The sequence below is a fragment of the Marmota marmota genome, unplaced genomic scaffold (assembly GCF_001458135.2).
Source record: "Marmota marmota marmota unplaced genomic scaffold, marMar, whole genome shotgun sequence".
NCBI lineage: Eukaryota > Metazoa > Chordata > Mammalia > Rodentia > Sciuridae > Marmota > Marmota marmota.
In genome coordinates, this window is record NW_025999924.1 from 8,748,328 (window position 1) to 8,773,219 (window position 24,892).

The window sequence follows — 24,892 nt, forward strand, 5'->3', positions numbered from 1 at the left end:
AAAAAAAAAAAAAAAAAAAAAAATCACTACAGTAAATTTTCATTTTTTTTCTAGTTAAAACCAAGAAAGTTAGCAAGAAAATGATGTTATCAAACCTGTAAGTACTAGAAAACTTAACCCATTTTGTGAATTTTCATTTCTTTATCATATATCCCCTAAAAAAGCTAATGTCTATTTGCAGTTCTAATCTATCAGTGCTATGAAGTAGCATAAATACTTGGTGCTGCAATATGTACTGGGAAAACACTAAGCACATTTCTGAATTGAGTAGCTTCTCTATCCACAAGATTAAAAAAACAATTCTTTAAATTTATTTCAGTTAGCAACCAATCCCTGCTTAACATAGTATTTTTCCAATTACACCAATTAGGTGTGGCTACTTTGTCACAACTTGTTTTGTTTAAAGAAATGATCCATCAAATATCAAAATGATCCATATAAATATTTAAACAAATATGCTCTCCTAATACATACCTACGTTATTTTTTATGTTTCTTTATATCTAGGATAAAGACAAGAGAATTGGTACATAATTTAAAAATATAAATACATTTTAATTGATCATTTTTAATTGTCAGGTTAAATTTCAAATAAAAGCAATTTTAAGTATTACTACATTTTAATGACCTTCTATAGCATAGTCCTCTAGTCAGGAGTGTGAAGTGACTCAGCTCCTGGGAAGTCCTCAATGCTTATTTCTCCTTTGGGTTCTATAATATTTGCAGTCTGCCATATTAGTTTATAATTTAATAGGGACATATCAATCTCATGATATATGCTATTTCCTCAACCATAGCTGAAGCAAGAAATGAACAAATACTGGAAACATGTTATAGAATTTTAAGGTGGGACATCTCCAAATTTCATAGCAACCCGTCCATTCTAAGCTAAGTTCCTAACAGGATCAGTTATCTGACTCTTCTTTAAACTGCCCATATTAAGGAAATGTTAAATTCTTAACACAAGTTGACTCAGGAAAATGAGAATACAGAAAATACTTTTTCTTTATAATTTCTATATTGTGATGCATACATGCCAAAGTAATTTAAAAGCCAATGAAATTTTTTAAAAAACTGAAATAGGTCTTTTGATTTTTACCATATAAAGTAGAAAAGGAAAGAGTGAATTTTAGGATGGAAAAATCTCTTCATTTGACCGCAAATTTGCTAACAAGCTGTTTATATTCTGAACTCATCACTACCAATCTTTCACATCTTCTCAAATTATTGCAATGATTTATAGGATATCTTTCCCCCAATTTAAAGTTGGCATTTAAAAGCAAACAAGTTTCTGAATTTTTAAGCCAAAGTCCTGACACAAAATCAATTTTTGCCTGCAGAAGACTGGTAAGGTACTGTAACCCAGTTGAGCTGCTGCCAAAGATGCAGAATAAAAAGGCTTGGCATCTCTAACATACTTGACACCTAAAGGGCATAGAAGCTCTAAAATTCCTAGTCCCTGTAGACACACTCTTAGTCTAGACAAACTGATTTCTCACACTTTTAAAATGCACCAAGACACTCTATTGTTATCATTTCATCCACACAGCTTCAGCTAGTGACAGAAGAACCTGTTTTCTAAGCGACACTTCAATGGGCTAAAGCTCCCACTTCAAGATTCCATTAAAACAATGTAACACTTGAAAGGCACTATGTCCAACTCTACTTGTCTTCCATGGTGTTATCCCTCTAAATTTTCACTGAGCTACCTGTGACTCATACTTTTACAAACAATAAACATATAAAACATCTGCAAATTAAACTATATTGAATTGATATTCTCCATATATTTCTACTTCTATATCCTAATACAAATCACATGAATTTTCTAAAAACCTATTTATAAGAGAAATGCATTAAGGTTGTTATTATTGCCTTTTGTAATTTTTCATCTTACTGGTAACATATTTTAAAATAATAATTCATAAATCTTCTGATTATAAAAACATTAAATCACACAAGGTATGAGAAGCTTTTGAGCTGGCAAGTAAAAAACCTCAAGACTTACCAGATAATAATTATCTGTATATTACAATGAAGCAGGTTACCCTAGAGATAATACATAGATTTACTGAATGTTAACCTTCAATTTGTAAACAATTGAGTCATGCATGAAATGTACATTTCTACTATTAAAGACTATGTACATAATTTTCATGCATATATAATTATGCTATTAGGAAGTGGTAGTCAGTTAATCATAATTCCCAAATGAAGGGCATCCAAATCAAAATTTGCTACTGAAAAGATGCATGTCATAATTCCAAAATTCCATTCTTTTAGTACCATCTTTTTCATAATTAAAAATTTTGGAAGAACTAACAGCTGACCTTCCATTTTTGAAGTAAAAGAAAGAGCAATTTGAAAACTCACTAAAATATATGTGTATGTGTGTCATTTTTTTTCAAATACCAATTTCCACTATAAAATATTAGTTTTCCATATAAAAACTGTATGATTCGGTTATCAACTGTCTCCATTTATCTTGTGTGAATTCAACTTTTTTTTTTTTTTTTTTTTAAACAAAGGAAGCAGGGAACAAGCAATGGGAAGTTGGTGTCAAAATGCAGAAAAACCTCCCAGCAAGCTTCTTGCAACCACCCAGGATTTAGAGTCTTGCTGGCTGCTCTCTTTTCAATACCAGAATTTCACACATTTCAATGACTATTATAACTTCAAAGAATCAAATTTTCATCATTGTCCGTCATCTGCCGGTTGATTTGTATAAAGGAGTTCTTCTGCATGCACTCCAAACAAAGGCCTCCTTACTTTTGTGGCTATATATCAAGTTTAAAAGTTTTGTTTGTGACAGTTGTGTCTTTGGTAAATTAGGGTAACACTGAAGGAGTGCAGCTGCTCTGCAGGAACCTCCTTTTTGGCACCATTTCACTTAAATAAAAACTGAATAATTAGCTTCTGCCTTTATTAAACCACAAAAATGCCACTGGCCTTAGTAATTACTTCCGGTTGCCCCACCCACTTAACCTTAATAGTTTACACTAGTCATAAAGAGAAATAAAAGGATTTTGCACTTTGGAATAAAATTTTGCTAGCTTTCTTAGCATACCCAAGGAAGGCAAAATTTTTATCAGGCTTTTGGGAAATAAGTTAACTAAATATTGCATTTAGTATTGATCAATGTTACAGTTTTAACAGAACATATATTGGAACATTAAGTACAAACATTTATTATAGAAACTTACGTCTACTGGAGGCTATTAGTTACCAATCGTGCTCAAATTTATTTGAGTTAAAACTAATCTAAATTTACTGACTTTATTTTTTCCACATTTTTTATTGGTGCATTATATTGTATACAATGGTGGGATTCATTGTTACATATTCACATATGTATACAAGATAACATATTTCTTGGCTAATTGATAACTATATTTATATTCTACTTCAACCATGAAAGATGCTAAAAGGAAAACAATTTTAGATCTGTAACAAAAACTTCCTTTCAAATAACCAGCTGACACTTACAAGGAACTCGTTAAAGGTCTAATAATTAATGACATTTTACAAAATAAGTTTTAAAGTTAAAATATAGTTGATAGCATAATCATACCTATTTACTTACTATGGAAGAACTTCACACACTTCTAAAAAGTTAGTGGCCACAGGGATTCAGATATAATAAAAAATGTTAAGGTAAATTTGAGTTGGGCCAGTAAAACAAAATTTTGCTTGTTAATACAACAAATTGTTGGAATGTGACATCTGTTAAATTTTACACTCTGGGCAAAGGTGTCATGGACTCAGAAATATAGTTTTAAATGGATTATTGTGGAGCATGTAGGAATAGATCATGCAAATGATGCTGCTAATCATATTTTTTTTCTCAAAAACGAGTTCAAGATGTATTTCAAACTCAAAATATTTTTATTACTCCTAGATCCTTCAGAGCAGGCCAGAGAAGAACAACGGCTAAAAGCAAAAGGCTGTGTCAAACTGGTTGAAATCCCCAACTTTCAACTTTAATCTTTGTAAATCACTTTATTGCATAAAAGTAAAATAAAGGCTAAATAATGAACATAAAGTGCTTACCTTGAGCAACAAAAAGACCCTCAGAACCTACTACATATTAGATAATAGATACAATGTTCAACAGTATAGACATTTCTGTTGAGAAGAAATTACTAGACATTTTTTTAAAGGATAGTATGAACAAGTAATGGGAAGCTGGTGTCAAGATGCAGAAAAAAATGAGTTAGTAATTAAAGTGTTGTAATTAGAATAGCTTCGTGTATGGGGGAAGGAAAAAAACTTTAGTTTTTCCTTTTGTAAGGGCTGAATACTTCCTGCTTGTTTATGTCAATAAACATATGTTTATTATGTCAATAAACATATAAAAAATAATATGTTAAGTAAATTTAAGTGTACTGGGCACATACAGAGACATCTAGTGACATTCATGAAAATGAATAAGATATGATTTATCATTACTTGTTTGTTTCAATTCAAATTCAAAGATCCTACTGTATGCAAAGTTAAGTAGCCTAGGGGCTGCAAAGTATATAATGATAAGACTTTATTCCTGAATCTACAATGTCTATAATCTATGTATCCATGGGGTAGGAGGATGGGAATAACAAATAATTATACTTCAATATTAGTTAAGAACAAGAAATTATGATTTCTGCACATCTGGAGGAGCCAAAGCTCCACCATTTGCTACCTGTGGGTACTGACAAGTTTAGTTGCTTAAACTCTGAATGTCATTCTCTTCCTTTAAAATCTATACAACAAAACCTACTTCATACCTCTGTTGGAAGGATTAATTCCAGACATGAATAAAAGAGAAATCCTATTTGGTTTCAAAGATGGAAAAATGTTAGAAAATACCTGACCAAGGAAAGAGGCAGAATATTATTTTAGGATATTTATTTTTAAAAGATATTATTAAATATTATAGGAATATTAAATTTAAAATTAATGATAAGACTTTATTCCTGAGTCTAAGAAGCCTATAATTTATATATCCATGGGGTAGGAGAATGGAAAATTAAAATTAAATTTAAAAACAATATATTCTTATGTGAAATGCCCTAGCAACTGTCTCCTTATCTGTACTACCTACCAATAATTATCCATATGCATATCTACTTTACAATAGCTACACTACCTATATTGCATTGAGCATTCCTAAGTAACATAACATCATTTCCCCCATGAGGTTATCCAGTCTTAAAATCCCGTTTTAATGACCATAATTGACTTAAGTCAATATTTCATAACTTCTTAGCCTATTTGTTTACAATGAAAAAATTAAATTTTTGTTATTAAGTATACATTACTACAATGAAAATCCAGTCACTTAATTCTTTTAAGGTTAATCACTAAAATTAGAATAAACTGAGACAAAAGTTATAAGAATTTCCATAATCCCAGACATGTTAGACAATTACTTTCCAAAAGGGGGTCAAATTTCATATTGCTAATAACAATGTATAATTTTGCTTTGACTTTCAGGACACTTAGAAGCAGTTATATGTTAACTGGCTTGATGCTATTTAGTTTACATTTTTCCACTGAAAACTACATAAAAGAGGATGAGTTTGATTGTTGATATATACAACCAAAAAGTAATAAAATTTCCTCAAAATCGACCCAACTGATAAGTTCCTCTGTAAGAGTTACTGCCATAAGAAATAAAAATACAAAGGAAACACTCACTTAAACCCTAATTAACTGCTTAAAAATATAACTCTTTTTGTAGGAATGGCAAATATTTTCAGATATCCATTTATGAATTTATATTTTATAATGTTAGAGTCAGAACTCATTATCCCTACCATGGCATGTTGGAGATTACTCTCTGACTTTCTACCACCTCTCTCCCCTGAACCATGGCCATAAAAAAACTCTGGCCCACCTCACCTGAAAAGAGATCACATGAGGGGTCCTTCCAGCTCTACACTCAGTGGCCAAGAAGAATCTGAATAAAAAGGCTTTACTGAATTCCATCCAGTTAATTACCATTAGATCATATCTTTTTTGTCCCATCCTACTTTTACATGATTGTCCATTCTTCATTGAATCTAAACATAAAAATGCACCCTGGATCTTTGGGTATTCCTTTGTGAAGGCTCCTGTGTCACATAAAATTTTGGTTAAACAAATCTCTAATTTTTCTCTTATTCATCTGTCTCTTAAGGTGTCAGACATGAACCTCGTGATGGGTATGGAAAAGAAACTATTTTTCCCCTACATTAGAACATTATTGACATATGCTATATAGCCAAATTAAGTCTACTAAAAAGCTATTTTATGAAACAATGCCACAATTTTTTTAATTGATCTAAAATAACCCCTCCCCCAAATCAGGAAAATCTATTGGAAGATGTCTTTCATTTTTATAGAACACTTGAAACTATCTTTATTTTCTACTACTTTGTAACAACTGAAAGCTAAGTTGTTAAAAAAAAAATTGTGCTTAACAAATAAATACATGATCAATACCGTCTTAATGAAAACCAGTATGCTCCACTGACACATTCTGAAAATTATGAAACTAATATTATTTTAATAGTTACTAAGACAATGATCAATTTTTAATATCTAAAATGGCTTATTTTTAATCCAATATTCCAGAATTTCTTGGATTTTTAAATCACTGAGTCATATAGTTAGGTTAGGACAGTAACTTTTAAGAAGCTGTAATAAAAGGGGAAAAAAGTTTGGCCACAGGCACTTATAATTTACACAACATTACTTTTCGAAGAGAATCAATTTTGTTACTTTCTTAATCTAATAGTATATTTCATTCCCTGGTAAATTAAAGGCAGAAATACAAAGCAACATTAACTATAAATTATGAAAACAAAAGGCATGGTAGCAGAGAACTAAATATAAAGAACATGCATAAACTTTGAATATCAAGTGATGGTTTTAGCAATAAGTGAAATTAATTAAACCCAAAAAGGAAGCTAGAAATAATAGAAATGAACTTAATGGATCAAAAGTTGAATGTCTTTAATTTAAAAAAACAAAAAAATTACTGAGACAAGCCAGGCATTGAGGGCAAAAGCCCAGGAAACTAGGGCAACAAAGGGGGGGAAACTCATGAGGCAATGATATCTAGACATACTAGGTTGCAAGGAAGCACATTTAAAAAGTGTAAGTCAATTTTCTTATTAATTTGGCATAATAATAAAAGTTAAACTGTTCAAAAGACTTCTCCTTTCTGCTGTTAGGAACTGGTTATTTGGTTAGTTAAATAAACAGTAGTGAAAACTAGGATCACTAAGTAATAGACACATGTAACTGTGCCCACGTACACATATATACATACACACTCAAACAGTGTACTGTAACACAAAAATTATATATGTACATTCTTTTAATAAACTTCTGATATATGGCAATGCCTTTTTCTTTGATAGTGACTAGAATTTCAACAACAAAATATACCCCTACAATTTATAGCTTTCATTTTTAAAATATAAAGTGAGAATTTAAAGATGATCATAAAATAATGAGAGTCCAAAATCTAAAATTTTATGACTTCTTTTTATAACACAATCTTTTACAATTGTTTCAGCTCCATCTGCTTTGACAAAATTATTCCAGAGGGAAAGGAAATATATTTTCCTTTACTATGACAGTGGGTCCCATTTAAAAAAAAAAAAAAAAGGCAGATTAACAAAAGAAAAAACATACCAATTTCTTTCATGTATGTTTTATATAACACAGGAGGTTTCATGAGAAAACGAAGACCCAAATTAATAATTAAACCTGGGTGTTTTTATAGGTTTGATAAAGACTATATAGTTGTAGAAAAATATGATAGAGCAAAAAGGTATGATCCAATGGCAATGGATTGAGGGAAACTTAAGCAAGGCCTATTCATTCAGATTCTTCTCTGTGGTCCTTCACATTCTAAGATAAGGATGTTCCTTTCCCCTAAGTATGCGGAGGGATGGCATCTCTCCCATAAAGACCATGTGCTGCTTCAGGAAAAGGTTAGAAAATCCTTTGTTTTATAATCAACTTTGGTCGCCAGCATGCACTCACAAAAAGTATACCTTGGGGAGCAAGATGGGCAGGGGTGAAGACCAGAATGACTTTCCTGCTTCTGCCATTTTCATAAAATATTCAAAATACCGAGGTGACATATTTTGGGGTGGCATAAATTGAAAACCATCACTAAAAATTCACCTTTATTGTCTTTTCAAAGTATTCAACAGCACTGTCATAGAAAGAACTCTCTTGTCCTCATATAGCATCAGATTATATTATTCAATTAAATTATATAATTATAATGTCAAGTAAAATTGGCAGAGAAAGGTACTTGAAATAAGCATACTGAGTCTTTGTAAAACATTTGACTCAATTATTGAGAGCTGAGTTTAGCAGTATACTAAATAAAGCCTAAATTAAACCATATATGTAATATGTTTTAGATACAGAGCTGAGTGCAATAATTGAGCAAACTCTCAAAGGTAAAAAAGTAAAGACTCATTAACAAAGCTATTATTGCAAAGAAATTACATGGAATTCTGTTACCATCCATAATGCAATAATAAGTAACAGACTACCACTCCTGATAAATACAAATGTAAGACTTGGAAAATTATTTTAAACAACTATTTTTCAGATAACTGGATAACTGGAACAACTGGATAACAGGCAGCCTAGTACTGAGCTTTTGGACAGAAGGAAAACTCAAAATGTAGTCTTATAATTGTTGTAGTCTTATGCCACTAAGGCACATTTCAGACTAGTGCAGAGATACACCATTCTCACTGAATAGAAAGGCTAAGGTGATTGGAGTTCAGAGATACTGAGAAAACAAACATTTGTGAAGAAAAGTTATGAAGAGGAAGAGTTACATAGAGAATGCATGGTTGAAATGGGGTTGTGGCTTAGTGGTACAGCACTTGCCTAGCATGTGTGAGGCAATGGGTTCGATTCTTAGCACCACATATAAATAAATAAAGTCCATTGACAACTAAAAAATTATTTTTAAAAAATGCATGGTCTTCGAGTCAAAGGAGACTGTGAAGTAGGACAGGTAATGAGAAGCCTGCCCAAGTGGAGACACTATGAATACTCCATGCTTCCAGTGGAGACACAAGAAAGGTCAAACCTCAGAAGTACAGCAACTCTAAACCCATCTAGACAATGTTTATTATCAATCACTGAAAAAAATCAAGTTGATCAGTCAGTAACTGGCTGCTGACACAAAATACTCTATAAAGAAAGACAACAAAATCTAGATGCTCCCCATACTCACCAAAAAAGCAACCAGAATATCAATTACACACTCAAAAGCCACTAAATACATACCTAAAAAGGAAAATTTGTCCCCCCAAAACCTACAATAACATAATCAATAGAAATATACCCTGAAACAATAAAGGTGCTGAGATTGTTTAAAGATTTATAAAAAATGATGGACAAAATGCGTGAACAGATAGGGAATTTCAGTAGAGAAATGAAAACTACAGAAAGAATTGAATAGAAATTACAGAACTGAAACATGTATCTAAAATGATACTGTAAAGGATTTAACAAAAGTTGGACACTATGGAGGAAATGATCATTAAACTTGAAGATAGGGCAACAGAAATTAAACTAAACTGAACCATATGGCAGAAAAACACTAAGAAAAAAAAATCACAACTAAGTGAACAATAATAGGTGGTGTAATATATAGTGTTAGAGTTCCAGAAGAAGAAAAATTGAGACAGAAAATTTTTGAATAATAACTATAAATTTTCAAATTTGATGAAAATATCACCACCACCCCCCAAGAAAACCCCAAGGATCTTATTAACTCCCCAGCAAGGTAAATGTAAAGAAAATCACACGTAAGCACATAATAATCAAATTTCTGAAGTTTAAAGATACAAAGATAATCTCAAAAACCAGTCTTAGTAAAGACATAATACACACATAGGAATAATGAGAAAAGAAAATAAAAAAGTTTAAAAGCTTTTCCTCTAAGATTCAGAACAAGACAACAATGGCCATGTTTGTTATTTCTACTCAGTAAAATACTGGAAGTTCTAGCCAGATCAATTAGGTAGGAAAAAATAAAAAGCATCTAAATTGAAAAAGAAGTACACAAATTATCTTTGTTTCCAGATAATATGAACTAATATGTAGAAAATCCTTAAATATTCCACCAATGAAACTTGTTAGAGCTAATAAATTCAGAAAACTGATGAGGCAAAAAAAAAAAAAAAAAAAAAATTAGCTGTATTTTATACATGAATAATCTGAAAAGGAAATACATAAACAACTCCGTTAATAATAGTATCAAAATGATTAAAATAATAATTAAGGAATAATCTTAATCAAGAAGGTTTAAGACTTCTACATTGTAAAATATAAACATTGTTGAAATTAAATATATAAATGAAAGGTATCTTGTGTTCATGGATTTATATAGTCTTGTTAAAAATGACAATGCTACCCAAAGTAATCTACAGATTCAATACAATAGACAAATGCATCCTAAAAATTCATACAGAAGTTTCATTTTAAAACACTATAGAAAAAGTATAACAAGGTTGGAAGACTCACTTATCTTGATTTCAAAACAATTCTGAAACTTTAATTACAGCGGTAATTAAACCAGTGTGGTAATGGCACTGAACAGACAGACACACAGATCACTGAAATGAAAATCTCAGAAATAAACCCTTACATATATAATCAGTTGGTTTAAAACAAGAATGCTAAGACCATTCAAAAGGGAAAGCACCAACAAATAGTGCAGAAAAACTGAATAACTAAATGCTAAAGAATAAAGTTGCAAGCTTACCTTAACCATATCCAATAATTAAAACGCAAAATGCACCAAATACCTAAATTTAAGCACTGACACTCTAAAACTTAGAAAACATAAGGGAAATATTCTTGACATTGAATTTGGTGAGGATTTCTTAGATATGAAAACTGAAGTATACGCAACAAAAGAAAAATACAGAGACACTGGATCTCATCAAAAGTAAAATTTTCATTTATCAAAAGGCATCTAACACAGTATTAATATTAATAAGTCAGTAACATTGATAAAATATTAACTATTAGTATTAATAAAAATATCTTAAACTTATCCAAATTCAAAATGGAGAAAGAACTTGAATAAATATTTCTCAAAAAAAGATATATAATCAGTAGTAAACTCATGAAAATATGCTCAACTTAACTAGTCATTAAAATATGCAAATTCAAAATCAAAATGAGCTACCACTGAACACTTGATAGGCTGGCGATTATTTTAAAAATGAAAAATAATAAGCACTGGAAGAATGTAGAAAAACTGCAACCCTTATACATTGTGGAGAGTGCTGCAGCTACTGAAAAAATAGTATGGCAGTTCCTCAGAAAGTTAAACACAGGATAACCACATGATCCAACAATCCTATTATGGAGTATCTACCCCCCAAAAATTGAAAGCTGGAACTCAAACACATATGTGGACATATATGTTCACAACAGCATTATTCACAATAGCAAAAAGGTGGAAAAACCTAAATGTCCATCACTATATAATGTGATATATTACATACAATGGAATATTACATAGCTTTTAAAAAGAAATTCTGACACATGATACAACATGAACCCCAAAAACATGCTAAATGAATAAACAGCAAAAGGACAAATATTATGTTTCTGATTATATGAGTTATTTCAAGTAGGCAAATTCATAGAGGCAAAAGTCTAATTGAGATTAGAAGGGGCTGGGGAGAGAGATGATGGAAAGTTATTGTTTAATGGGTACAGAGTTTCTGTTTGAGATGATGAAAAAGCTTTGGAAATAGATAGTGGCTATGGCTGCACATCATAAGTGTGGTTAACACCACTAAACTGCACACTTAAAATGGCAAAGTGGTTAATATTATGTTCTGCATATTTCACAATTTAAAAAAAAAGAAACCTGGGATGTCATCTTTAAAGTACTAAAATAAAAACTTTTAATCTAGGATTCTATAGCCAATGAAAATGTCTGTTATGGATTGATTGTTTGTATCCCCCTTAAAATTCATGTTAGCCCAAACCCTAAATGTGATAGTACTGGGAAATGGAGGCTTTGGGAGGTAACTGGGGTTAGATGAGATCATGAGGGTGGTACTCTCATGAAGAGAATAGTGCCCTTATAAAAAGAAAACCAGATAGACTGTGCATGCACAGTTCTCTCCCTGCTCCCTCTGTTTCTCTCTCATCCATGTAAGGACAAGCAAGAAAGCAGGCTTCTATAAACCAGGAATAGAACCCTCAACAGAAACTAAACATGCTGGCACTTTGATCTTCAACTTCTAGCCTTCTGAACTACAAGAAAATAAATTTCTGTTGTTCAAGGCACCCAGTCTATGATATTTTGTTATGGCAGTCAAAGCTAATACAAAATCTTTTTAAGGGGAACACAAAATAAAGGCATTTCCAGATAAGCAGAAGCTGAGAGACTTTGTCCCAACAGATCTACCCTATGAGAAATAATTCTTCAGGCTGAAGGAAAAGGATTTATGAACAAAGTAAGAGTAACAGAAATGGTACACTGGTAAGTAAATATGAAAAAGATTTTCTTCTCAGATCTTACAAAGATAAGTATTTATAACAAAAATAATAATTTACCATGGAATTTATAACATTTATGAAAGTGAAATGTGTCAACATTAACATGAAGGACTATGATAAATGGAACTACTGTTTTAAGGTTCTTACCCTACATATGTGATATATTATTAGTCCGTGGTGGACAATGAAAAGTTGATGATGCATTTTATAATCACCAAAGCAAATACTAAAAAAATTTTTTTAATTTAAAAAAAAAAACAGAAAAAAGAATCACATAGGACAAGCAGAAAACACCAAGATACTAAACTTAAATTCTACCATATCATTAAATGTTGCATATAGGAGTTTTAAACATTAAAAGATAGATGTTATCAAAATAGATAAAAAACCAAGACCCAAACATATGCACAAACTCATAAATAAGCTAAAAATAAATGGGTGGAATAAGATGTACCATGCAAACTAAGAATAATCTGAAGCAGCTATATTAATATCAAAGTAGACTTCAGAATGAGGAATAGTACCAGGACAAAGAGAGAGGTCAACTCATCAATAAAATACAATAAACTTCACCATGTGTGGTAGTGTACATCTATAATTCTAGCTACTCAGGAAGCTGAGAGATGAAGATAGCAATTTTGAGTTTACCGTCAGTAACTTAGTAAGAGACCCTGTCTGAAAATCAAAATTAAAAGGGTTGAAGATGTAGCTCAGTGTGAGAGTACACCCCTGAATTCAACCCTAGTACCAAAACAAAACATTAATCTAGACAGACCTAGGGTTGGGGATGTAGCTCAGTGATGGAGCACTGATAAGGCATGCACAAGGCCGGGGGGTTTGATTCCCAACCCAACCAAAAACAAAGACCATACATATTCTGGGTGATAAAAAAAAGTCTCAAGAGTGGCTGCGGTTATGGCTCAGTGGTACAGCACTTGCCTAGCATATGTGAGAGACTGGTTTCAATTCAACACCACATAAAAACAAATAAATAAAATAAAGGTACCATGCCAATCTACAACTAAAAAAAAAAAAATTTTAAAGTCTCAAAAAATTTCAAGTGTAAAATCCTACAGAGAGTGTTATTCACTACAATGTAAATAAATTTGAAATCAGTAACTACAAAGTTCACCAAATAAATGATAAAGATAAGTTTTATAGATATTTCTGATGATGATGTTCACCAGTGCTCTAGAAAGGCTTTATAAATAACAACAAAAGAACCAGACTGACATATAAAAATAGGAAAAAAGCTTCATTAACTTACTCAGAGTCATTCTTTATACTACAAATGTTACAATAGTTGTGGTAATATTAGTTTAGTAGCAGCAGCTATAGTTAACACTTCTGTAGCATTATTGGCCATACATTGGGCTATTTTATATATCTATGACAGAAATTCTGTCAACTGGAACATCCACAAATTTATAGTACAATGATAGCTAAATTTATAATGTTAATCCTTAAGATGTACTAAGCTTTGAAGTACTAATTCAAGTACATTTATGTATTATATATTTTTATTGTTTTCTAATTTTTAGACATATGATATTTATCTATTAGGTGGAACCTGCTACACCCCAAATGTCAGAGACTGAAGAAATCCACAGAATTAGACCATATGTACTAAAATATAGACTATGAAAAGTTATCTCTCTCAAATGATACAGAATCAACTGGTTCGAATTTCTAGAAGTATTCTGTGTCGATTGTCTTTAGGTTATTAATAAATAACTTAAATGTCAATGCTAGGTTCTTTGATTTAGTAACCTTTCTTGAATGAGTTGAACCTAAAACAAAGATGCTATAAAAGACCAAAACTTAGGTATAAAGACATTCATTCCAGTATTTTGTATAATTGCGAAAAATTGTAAACATCCTGCAGTATAGCAACTATATACTGGTTGATGCATTATGGTAGATAAAATGGGTGGTTATATATTAATTTACAATTGTGCTTTTGAGCAATTTCTAAAACAATATGACATTCACAATAAAGTGGAAAAAAACAGAATAAAAATGATTTGTCATATGTAAATATGCTGGATATTAGTGTGGTTAAATATTCATATAAAAAAGAATTAACCAAGACTGAAAAAGTAATTTTAATTTTCTTCTTTATATTTTATCATTTCTAAATTAATGTTTTTACAATGTGTGTTTGTGTTTTGTTTTTTAAAGGTACTAGGGAATGAACCCAGGGGTGATCTACCATTGAGCAACATCTCCAGCCCTTTTTATTTTGAGAGTGTTTGCTAAATTGCCCAGGCTGGCCTCAAACTTGCAATCCTCCTGCCTCAACATCCAGATTCACTGGATTACAAGTGTGCACCACTGTACTCAGCACATATTACTATTTTATTTTTCACATGTATTTGCCTTTATTTTTTTAATAAGCAAGAAAAAACTATGTATTTATGGTATATAATGTGATTCTTAATATAGTCACGTGCTGTGTAACATTTCAGTCAATAACGAACAGCATATATGATGGAGATGATAATGGGGCTGAAACATTCCTATCACCTAGGGACATCATAGCTATCGCAGTGCAACACATTACTCACGTGTGTGGTGATGCTGGCATAAACAAACCTACTGTGTTGCTAGTTGTATAAAAGCATAGGACATGTAGTTATGTATAGTAAAATAGTGATAATAAACATCATTGGTTTATGTATGTATTTACTATACTACATATTTGTCATTATACTCCTACTTAAAGTTTACTATAAAATAGTAAAGAGGCCCTACTGAGTGAGTGATGAATATCAGTTTTGTATAACTATACTTCATGATGTTTGCATAATAAAACTGGCTAATGATGCTTTTGTGGTTTGGATCTGGAATGTCCTCCAAAGCTTCATATGTTCAAAGGTAGGGCTTTGGGAAAGTAGTCTTGACTATGAGGGCTCTGACCTCATGAAGGTATTGATTCTCTCCTCTCCTCTCCTCTCCGCCCCACCTTTCTGGCTGCCATCAACTAAGAAATTCTCTACTACCCCCTTTCGCCATGTTCTGCCTCACTTCTGGACTAGAACAATAAAAGTTGATCAACCATGGACTGAATCCTCCAAACCATGAGCCATAAATCTTTCCTCAAGTTGTTGTTGTTAAGTATTTTGGTCAGAACGATGAAACGCTGACTAACGCAGATGCATTTCTCAGAATGTATCCCCACTGTTACATAATGCATGGATGTATACATGCATTACTACTAAAATCATTAAAAAGGTATCTTTAATTGCACAGTTTGATGACCAAATATAATGTATAATATGAGCAGGTTGTTTAGAAACTTTGGAATAATAGTTCCAAATTTTCACCATTAAAAATAGATTATAGCTAGGTGCAGAGGTGCATGCCTGAAATTCCAGCAACTGGTGAGGCTGAGGCAGGAGGATCACAAGTTTGGGGCCAGCCTCAGCACCTTAGTGAGGCCCTGTCTCAAAATAAAAAATAAAAAGAGGAGGGAATGTAGCACAGTGGTAAAGCACCCCTGGGTTCAATCCCCAGTACCAAAAAAAAAAAAAAGATTTTAAGTGACTAAAGAGATTTCTCATTGGAAGGATAATTGTTTAGCAATACAGTTACCAATAAAGAATTACAAAACTGTCCAAAACTATGTAAGAGAAGTCATAATATTATAGATGACTTACTAAAATCCATAGGTTGTTAAAAAAGGCAAGTTATATGACAAAACTCAGCACCACCTGCATATATACATACATATATAAATGAGCACACATAACTGATACAAAACTGAGGCTAACATCTTGCTCCCAAATCCTCTAGAACTCAATATCTGAATAGCAGATGTAACTCAGAAGAATGGTATGCTTAATTAATTCACAATCAACAAGATATCAATTATAATCCAGGTTACTTCTCTTTTCACACTAACAGCTCCAATTTGAATGATGAACACAAATAAGACTATTATACTCTGCTGTTTCATGTATGTACTCAATTAACTTTCAAAAGAAATCTCAAAGCTATTATTTTTATTTTATAAGACAAGGACACTTATAGTGGTTAAATAACTTGCTTGAGGTTATATAGCTAAGAGGATGGGATTAAAGATCTAAGGTTATACCTACAAATAAATCTATCGTCTTTTTATTATTTCATGTTTCTCATCAGGTTGAAAATTTCAAATAATATAATAATGTACAAATCACAGCATTTCTTTTTCCAGTAACTACATTACCCTAAAAGTTGTATTTACTTATTAAATGGGAAATAACGAATAAATTAAAAGAGCACCTGTACAGCAGGGCCTTCTCTGTCTCTCTCATTTAGTTTGCATGTAGTTCCCTAGTCATTTGGGGAGAGGAAGAAGAAAAAGAATGAAAGAAACAGAAGTGTAGAAAAAGAGAGAAAGAAGAAGAACAGGAGAAGTAGAACAGAAAGGAGGAGTGGAAAAAATAATGATGATGTCATTTTATTCAGCTTTGCATCACTGTGACCAAAAGACCTGACCAGAACAACTTAGGAGAGGAAATTCTTAATTTTGCTCAAACTTTCAGAGATTCAGTCCATGATTGGCCAATTCCATAGCTCTGGGCCGGAGGTGAGGCAGACTATCATGGAAGTGGACAGCAACTCAGGATGTAACATGAGGAATTAGAGAATTCAATCCACCAGAGACAAAATATAAATCCCCAAGACATTCCTCACAGTGACCTGCTTCCTCCAATCACACCCAATCTGCCTACATTAACACACAGTTAATCCTATCAGCAGACTAATCCATTGATTAGGTCACAGCTCTCAATCTAATAATCTCACCTCTGAACCTTCTTGCACTATCTCACATATGAGCTGCCGGGGCACAACTTGTGTCTAAATCATAAAAATGTCTAAAGAATCAGACCAGACAGAGACTGAGAGGAAGGGCAGAGAAAGAAACAGAAAGGAAGGGGGATAGGTATGTATTTTGGGGGTGAGGGAGCAAAGATAGTCACAGAGGAAGAGAGATGACTATCAGATATGTAGTCAGCAATAAGAGGAACACAGAGTCACAAAAGTAGAGGAGGAGAGTTACACAAACAACTGTGAAGAATGACAAATTCCAAGAGAAAAAGAGAGAAGAAGTGGAGTCAAAGTTAAGATGGAAACAACTATCACCACCAGCCAAGCCACTGGCTGATACAAGGTGCAGTGCATGGAGTATTTGGGTCTCATCAGCACCTACTTGGTGGACAGCAGCTTAGACAAATTTTTTGTTTTTTTCTTATCTTTCTTGAACACTATGACAAACCTCCATCAACTCTTTTATCCTGTTTTTGGGGGATAGAGAATGAAGGGTCATAGAAGTGAGAAATTAGATTTAATCTCCAGAAATCCCCCTGTCTACCACAATGAAGAGCAAATTCTGAAGATTCTTTAGTAGAAAAAAATTTACCTGTTTTATCACATATAACATTGAAAATGCAAACACATAAAAATTTGTTCCTGTTAAAAATAATTAAGAATTCACTTTTATCAGTGTATAGAATGCTTTGCAAAAATCATAAAAATCACTTCATGAACATCAAAAAGGGCATTTGAGAAAATAAAAACAGCAACAAAATAATCTAATCATTTCCTTTGTGAAGTCCTTTGAAGTGATTTTTAACCATAACAGCTATTCTCCAGTTTTTCTGATCAGTAAATCAGATCAAATCACTTTTTAAATTTTTTTTTTTTATTTTTTAGTTTTAGGTGAACACAATATCTTCATTTCTATCTCTATGTAATGCTGAGAATCAAACCCAGTGCGCCTCACGCATGCCAGGCAAACACACTACCACTTGAGCCACATCCCAAGCCCCTCAAATCACTTTTCTACTGAAAACCCTGTAAGTTTCCTATTAGAGGTAAAATAAAATTTAAACTTCTTACCATGGACCTGAAGAGTCTAATAACCTGAGTCTACCCCACTGCTCGTATATCTGACCTCATTTTAGATCATTTTCTCCCTTTCTTATGGCATAACTTTCCTTCTGTTCTTTAACTACCACCAGCTAGTTTACACTTATGGTTATTAGTTTTTCCTCTAAATGCTCTCTTGCAGTCTCACATAATTGGCTCTTTCCTATCATTCTAATCTTAGTTCATATACCACAACATCTCTTTCTTTGATTGTCCTATTTAAATAACCCTTATCCATCCCAATTCCCAGCTACTTTCTATCTTGCCATCCAGTTTAACTTTTTTTCTATAACATTAATTAATTTATGAAATGTATCTTAATTATTTATAGAATTGGTATGAGCTTTCACGTGAGAATATAAACTCTAAGCACAAGAATATTCACTGTATTCCCAGGGCCTAGAATATGTTATACAGTAGGTGCTCAATGAATGAAAGAAAAGTTCAATATATTTTAAATAAAAGTAAAAAAAAAAAAATCTCTTGATGGATCTTCACAAACTACTTCAGATTGTCTTAGCTGAAAACCACCAGCCCTAGAGAAGTTTTAATCTTTGAATATTCTAGGCACAGACTATATGACCATAATTAAGTGTTTGATATATTATGATCTTACAAAATCAGGAACCTGGTTTTAGTTCTTTAATGTCAAATCTCAGACTACCCAAGTAAGTTCCAAAATGCTTTTCATTGATAGATTTTAATTATAACAACATACACTCATTGTATGTCAATCAGCACACTAAGCAGACAGAACCTCAGTTCTTCAATTTAAATTAGCATTCTGAGCCCAACATTTTGGTATGTCTCTGTATTTTATATGTTGCTTAGAGAAAACTTAAAAAAAAAATTATGTCTATTATCTTAGAAGCCTTAAAACTTTCAATAACTGATATGCAATATACTGAAAGCCTTTTGAAGAAAAGCATTAAACATGAAATATCAACTGAACAAAAACCCTATTAATACATTTCTAGAAAAACACCTCTTATAAAGACGTAGTTTTGTGGAGGCACATTATACTGCATACGGTAAGGTCTCCATATTACTGACCTATTATTTTACAGCTACCCATCCTGTAAATCATGAATATCTGCAAACTTGCAGGTGGTATTCTGAAGAGTAGAACTGAAACAGAGACTACATCATATAAAATTAGAAAGTTTGAACAAAGAAAATCAAAATTTGCTGCTCAGACATTAAGGTCTGCATTCCTCTTTCCTCTACTCTAATTCTACTTCATGAGATGTATGACATAGAAGAGAAAAAAATAACTGTCACCAAAAGACAGTACTCTTATTTTTTTTTACTTTCTCTTATCCCTACCTTTATTTAGAATTTATTATAAAATGATGGGTATGAAGCTTTAACAAGTTAATATGGGTGTTTGGATGAATCCTTATGTTTTGAAATTGCCTGGCAAGCTGGCCAATTTAAAAAGCTTTAACTCTAAAAACAAAATACTATCAAGATTAAAATCAACCCTCCCCAAAATATGCAACAAAAACATAATAGTATAAAAAAATAAACCATCAGGTACTCATATTCTAATATAAATTTAAAAATTAGATTATATTCAGTTAAATGAAAAATTAGGTAAGCCATTTGCAAGGAGATAATATACACTTTACATACTTGGAATTCATTAAAGAGTAACAGATTAATGTATTTTCACATATGAATTGTATCATCTTTAAAACATGACAAAAACCCTTTATATAAAATCCAAACAAATATCAATTCTCCTTTATTGAAAGCCAAAGCTTCTACATAATAACATGCAAGAATTTAAAATTCTTGAAAGCAAGTGTCAAGTGCTATACACAATTTCCATACACAGCAGGTAGTAAAGCAAGGAAAGACCCACATAGTTACTTTCCTTAACAGAGACATACAATGGAGAACTGTTACACAGCCCTAGCATACTACAGGTTTATGCATTTAAGATGTTGTGGCTATTAACAGTTTAAACCTTTACTGTATTTTGCTAATTGGTACGTAGAACTTTAAAGCTTTTGAAAGATAAAACATTCCCGTCAGTTCAATTCTCCAGCATTGTTCAAGTATTCCAAGTAGGAACAAAGAGGAAAATAAATCTGCTTTAATTGCTGAAAAATCACAGATAATAAGATGGCTGAATATTGTAGAGGAAAGATCTTTTGTTCTTTAAACAATTAAAATATAGAAAGACACTCTCTATTTTAAATTTTAATGGTTCCGGTGTGCGCATGTAAAAACTATTATTTCTATCACTCACCTCCCTTGTAATAAATATTACATTAAGTTTTATGTAGCTTGATAATATGAAAAAACAACTAGGCAAATATCTAAGAAAACAAAAACAAAGTCCTGCAATCATCTAAAGAATTTTTTGAATAATTACATATAATAAGTAATATGTCTTGGTTAATAATTATCACTGTTAAGAGTTAAATGCACTTGTTTTAAATTGTTATGCCATTTAGACATTTTTCTCTTTTAAATGACCCAGCAACTCTATTTAGAAAATTTTTAATTTTTATTTAGAAATGTTTTAATTTCTCAGCATGTTCAACCCATAAACATTAAAACTATTTTAATATCAGTTCACATGCTTAGGTATGTATATCATGTTATAGGAATTTGAGACACAATTTAATAATATAAACAAATGAAAGCAATCACTCATGATTAATATTATGGGTACATAATACGTTTACTTATTAACCTTTTGAAAATTACAGAAAGAACCTTTCCTTCTAGTTTTACTAAGTCTTAACATTTTTTTCATTGAGTCTTTGATATTTTTCAAAATCAATTCTCCCTTCCCTCCCATGCAAGAGAGTACTAAAACACAGTCCAAGTAAAGAATGACTATTTCACTATAAAATTTATACTTTCAAAATCATTAACCAATATTTCTTAGAATTTTAATCAATAGTATAAAGGCTATTCATCAATTTTTTTCAGCAGTTTGGGTAGCATAAAAACCAAAATAAGGAAGTATGTTGTAAAACACTACAGTTGTTTTTAAAATATAAAATACATTACAAACTAACATTTATATTCACTTAGTGGTTTTTATCTTTTGATTTTAGTAGTCTTACCTAACTAGAAGAATACAAATAAGCATTAATGAAGACGGAAAAACTTGAAGAAACATTATCCATATTTAGTTAAACTCTTAAAGAAAAAAAACTCACATACTAAACTGCCACCATGGTAGGTTCTCAAAAGCTGCTATTCTTTGATGTAAAATGAAATACTATTTAGTGAATAAAACATTAAAAAAAAAAAAAAACTCCTGTCTTCCCTTCAAAGAGACATATCCTTTGACCCAGTGCTCCAGACTAAAGCCTTGAAATTTTTGCACAAGAATGCTGTGTGAGTAAAGTCCAGACAAAACAGACACTTGAGATGCTAGAAGGCTGTATAACCCCAATCACAGACACTACTCCTTATAATCTAGCAGAGATAGTGCTGCATACACCAAAAGAAAGTAATCTCACCAAAAGAAAACTGACCCTTTAAAGGGGGGTGGGAGGGGAGCAAACAAAGTAAATGTAAGCCTTTAACTGAGGTTTATCTTCTTGTGCAGGTCACTTCTTAATGACCAATTTTTAAGTCTGCAGATTTACAAAACATTTTCATCCATAAACTTTCAGTACATTAGGAAGAAACACAACATAAAACACTTATAACAATATAATAATTGTTTAATTTTGAAGGTCTGTGAAAATCATTCAATCTTACAAATTTTAGAACATGTTAAAGTCCTGAAAAAAAATTTTAAAAACTCTTAGTGACAAAAAAATGGATTAAACAACTTGCCACTTATATACATTATAAAACACTAACATGAAAACCTCATTGACTAAGCACACTGCTAGTATATGTGCTTATTAATCAAATAGCAATTGCTTAATGCAAAAATAAAGTTTTAATTGCTCTTTTATTGCTATTTGGAAGAAGTTGTTAAGAAATAAAACAACAAATTGGCAACGTTCAGAGCACTGATTCTGTTTCACATGCACATGTCTGAAATGTTAGGATTTTACATTTTAATAGCAATGACATAATTTTTCAAAAATGCTTTGAAATGATAGCTGCCTTTCTCAATTCCACATCATCTCCCCACAGATTTAAGATTTATAAATTACTAAATGTCTCTTTTTTTCACATGCATTTAAATTGAGGATACATGTATAACTAATCATAATACATTTATAAAAATTAAATCAGGTGATGCTTAATGGTTTTTAAACAATAAACCATGTAAATAAAAACAATTTAGAGTATGCAAATAAACACAGAAGCATAGTGTGTAAAACATGCTCTGCAAGCATTTATTGAATAAATAAAGAATGAAGGAAAGAGGACAACCAACATAATTTTTACAAAATCACGAATAAATCCAAACATTCTTACATTTTATGGAAATTATTTTTCTATTTTTTGTATTAATATTTTAACCGTCATAGTAATAATTAATATAAGGCTACTGTGACGAATGAAATCAGTAAGTAAAAACCAGGTACTAAAAATGATTAAAAAGCAAATTGAAAGTATACCTATGTAGATCTAATTTATGCTTTGTATGTTTTAGGGGGGAGCATCTACTCAAAATCTTTAAAGAACATTGCAAATTTAACTTCTCTCTTTTGTATAATCAAAATGAATATAAAAAGACAACACATGCATTGGACGTGGGTATTCATCAAATGTACTGAAAGGAGATTGAGGTGGGGGGGACACATAAAGGAAAAAAAGTTACCCTCTTAATAAAGCACAAAGGCAAAGACATTCTTCACCCAACCTCCATGGCACAGCTTCTCCTGCAACAAAACCCAAGGGCCAATCAAACAACCATTTGTAAGAGTTCCTTATTATCTGCAGGAAGTATCACATATTTGGAAACCATGTTACGACCCACAAAAAGATCTTTTTTAAAAACATTGTGCTTCTAAACATAAATTTACAGGATTATTCTAAGATGTTGTCATCTATTCTTTTGATATTTAAATTCTTTTTAGTTGCAAGAGTAAATAAAAAGATTAATTAGCAGTTTATACACAAGACATTCTTAAAAGTGATTGATCAAAAATTTAATATGTATTCTGATATAAAATTCTTTATAATAGTAATTAGAATTATGACAATTTTATTCTCTGAAAATTTGTTCTCTATTAACAGACACCCCATTTTAAAATAAAGATAACAGAATGTTCCTTATGCTAAAAAAAAAAATGCTACACAGATTTTTCACTTTCTACATTTTATGCCAAGAAAAAAAGAATAGGATATACATTGTCAATATACAATTGAAGAAAACAATTTTTATTTGTACTTACAATGGTACTAATATCTGCAAAACACTATGAAAATTTCCTTAATTTATCAAATTCTACATGTAAGATGTAACAGTAAAAATAAGCTTCACTTGGTAACACGTCCTTTGAGTGAATATGAGAATAACAGTTAAAATAATAAGCAGCACAAGCTCAAGGAGGTAGAAATATGACTTGATAACGGTACACATAAAAGGATCTGAGGTTTTACCTCTCCCTGAAATCCAGATAAAAAGTATGAGGACCTAAATTTTAAGTGGTCTTACTAGAACTGCTGTGATTAAAAGGAATAGAGATAACAATCCTTATCACACCCTGTACCACATGTGTAGTATAAGAAACCATGGCAACAATAATTAAAGAGATTTAGTGCAAATGGGAGGTAATCAAGATGATTAATTACCTGGAATGCATGTGAAATAAATCAAAGTCCTGGGATGGTTAAACCAGGAAGGAGAAGACTTAGGAGAACAATATCATCATCATCATCAACATCAACATCATCATCATCATTTATTTTTGTCTCAGGACTCCTTTACACTGTTGTTTTTTTTTTTTTTTTTAAATATCTTTTAGTTATCAATGGATTTTATTTATTTATTTATTTATTTATTTGGGATGCTAAGAATCAAACCCAGGGCCTCATACATCCCAGGCAAGCTCTCTATCCCTGAGCCACAACTCCAGCCCCTCCTTTACACTCTTAAAAGTTACTGGGACAACAATGAGATTTTGTTTACTTGAGGCATTTCTGTAGATATTTACCATGTAATAAAATAAAATGGATAGAAAATTTAAATGTATACTAAATTTAAAATGTCAAAATATTAATATAAACAACATTTTAGCAAAAAAATAAATATATTTTTTAAATTTAAAACGTCAAGTGAGGAGAGTGGCACTAATTTGCATTTTCTTAAATCTTAGGGTGAGGGGAGGATTGTAAGTTCAAGGCCAGCCTGGGCTACTTAGTGATAGCCTGTCTCAAAATTAAAAAAATAAAAAACAGCTGGGATGTAACTCAGTGATATAAGTGTCTCTGGATTCAATCCCAACTAAGAAACAGAGAGACAGAGAGAGAGAGAGAGAGAGAGAGAGAGAGAGAGAGAGAGA

At 31.6% G+C, this 24,892-nt stretch overlaps 1 protein-coding gene across 1 annotated transcript in view; it reads right to left on the bottom strand.

Moving 5' to 3' along the window:
• Ndufs4 (NADH:ubiquinone oxidoreductase subunit S4) overlaps positions 1 to 24,892 on the bottom strand; it is a 106,699-nt gene that overhangs the window by 28,083 nt on the left and 53,724 nt on the right. The gene's annotated exons all lie outside the window — the stretch shown is intronic.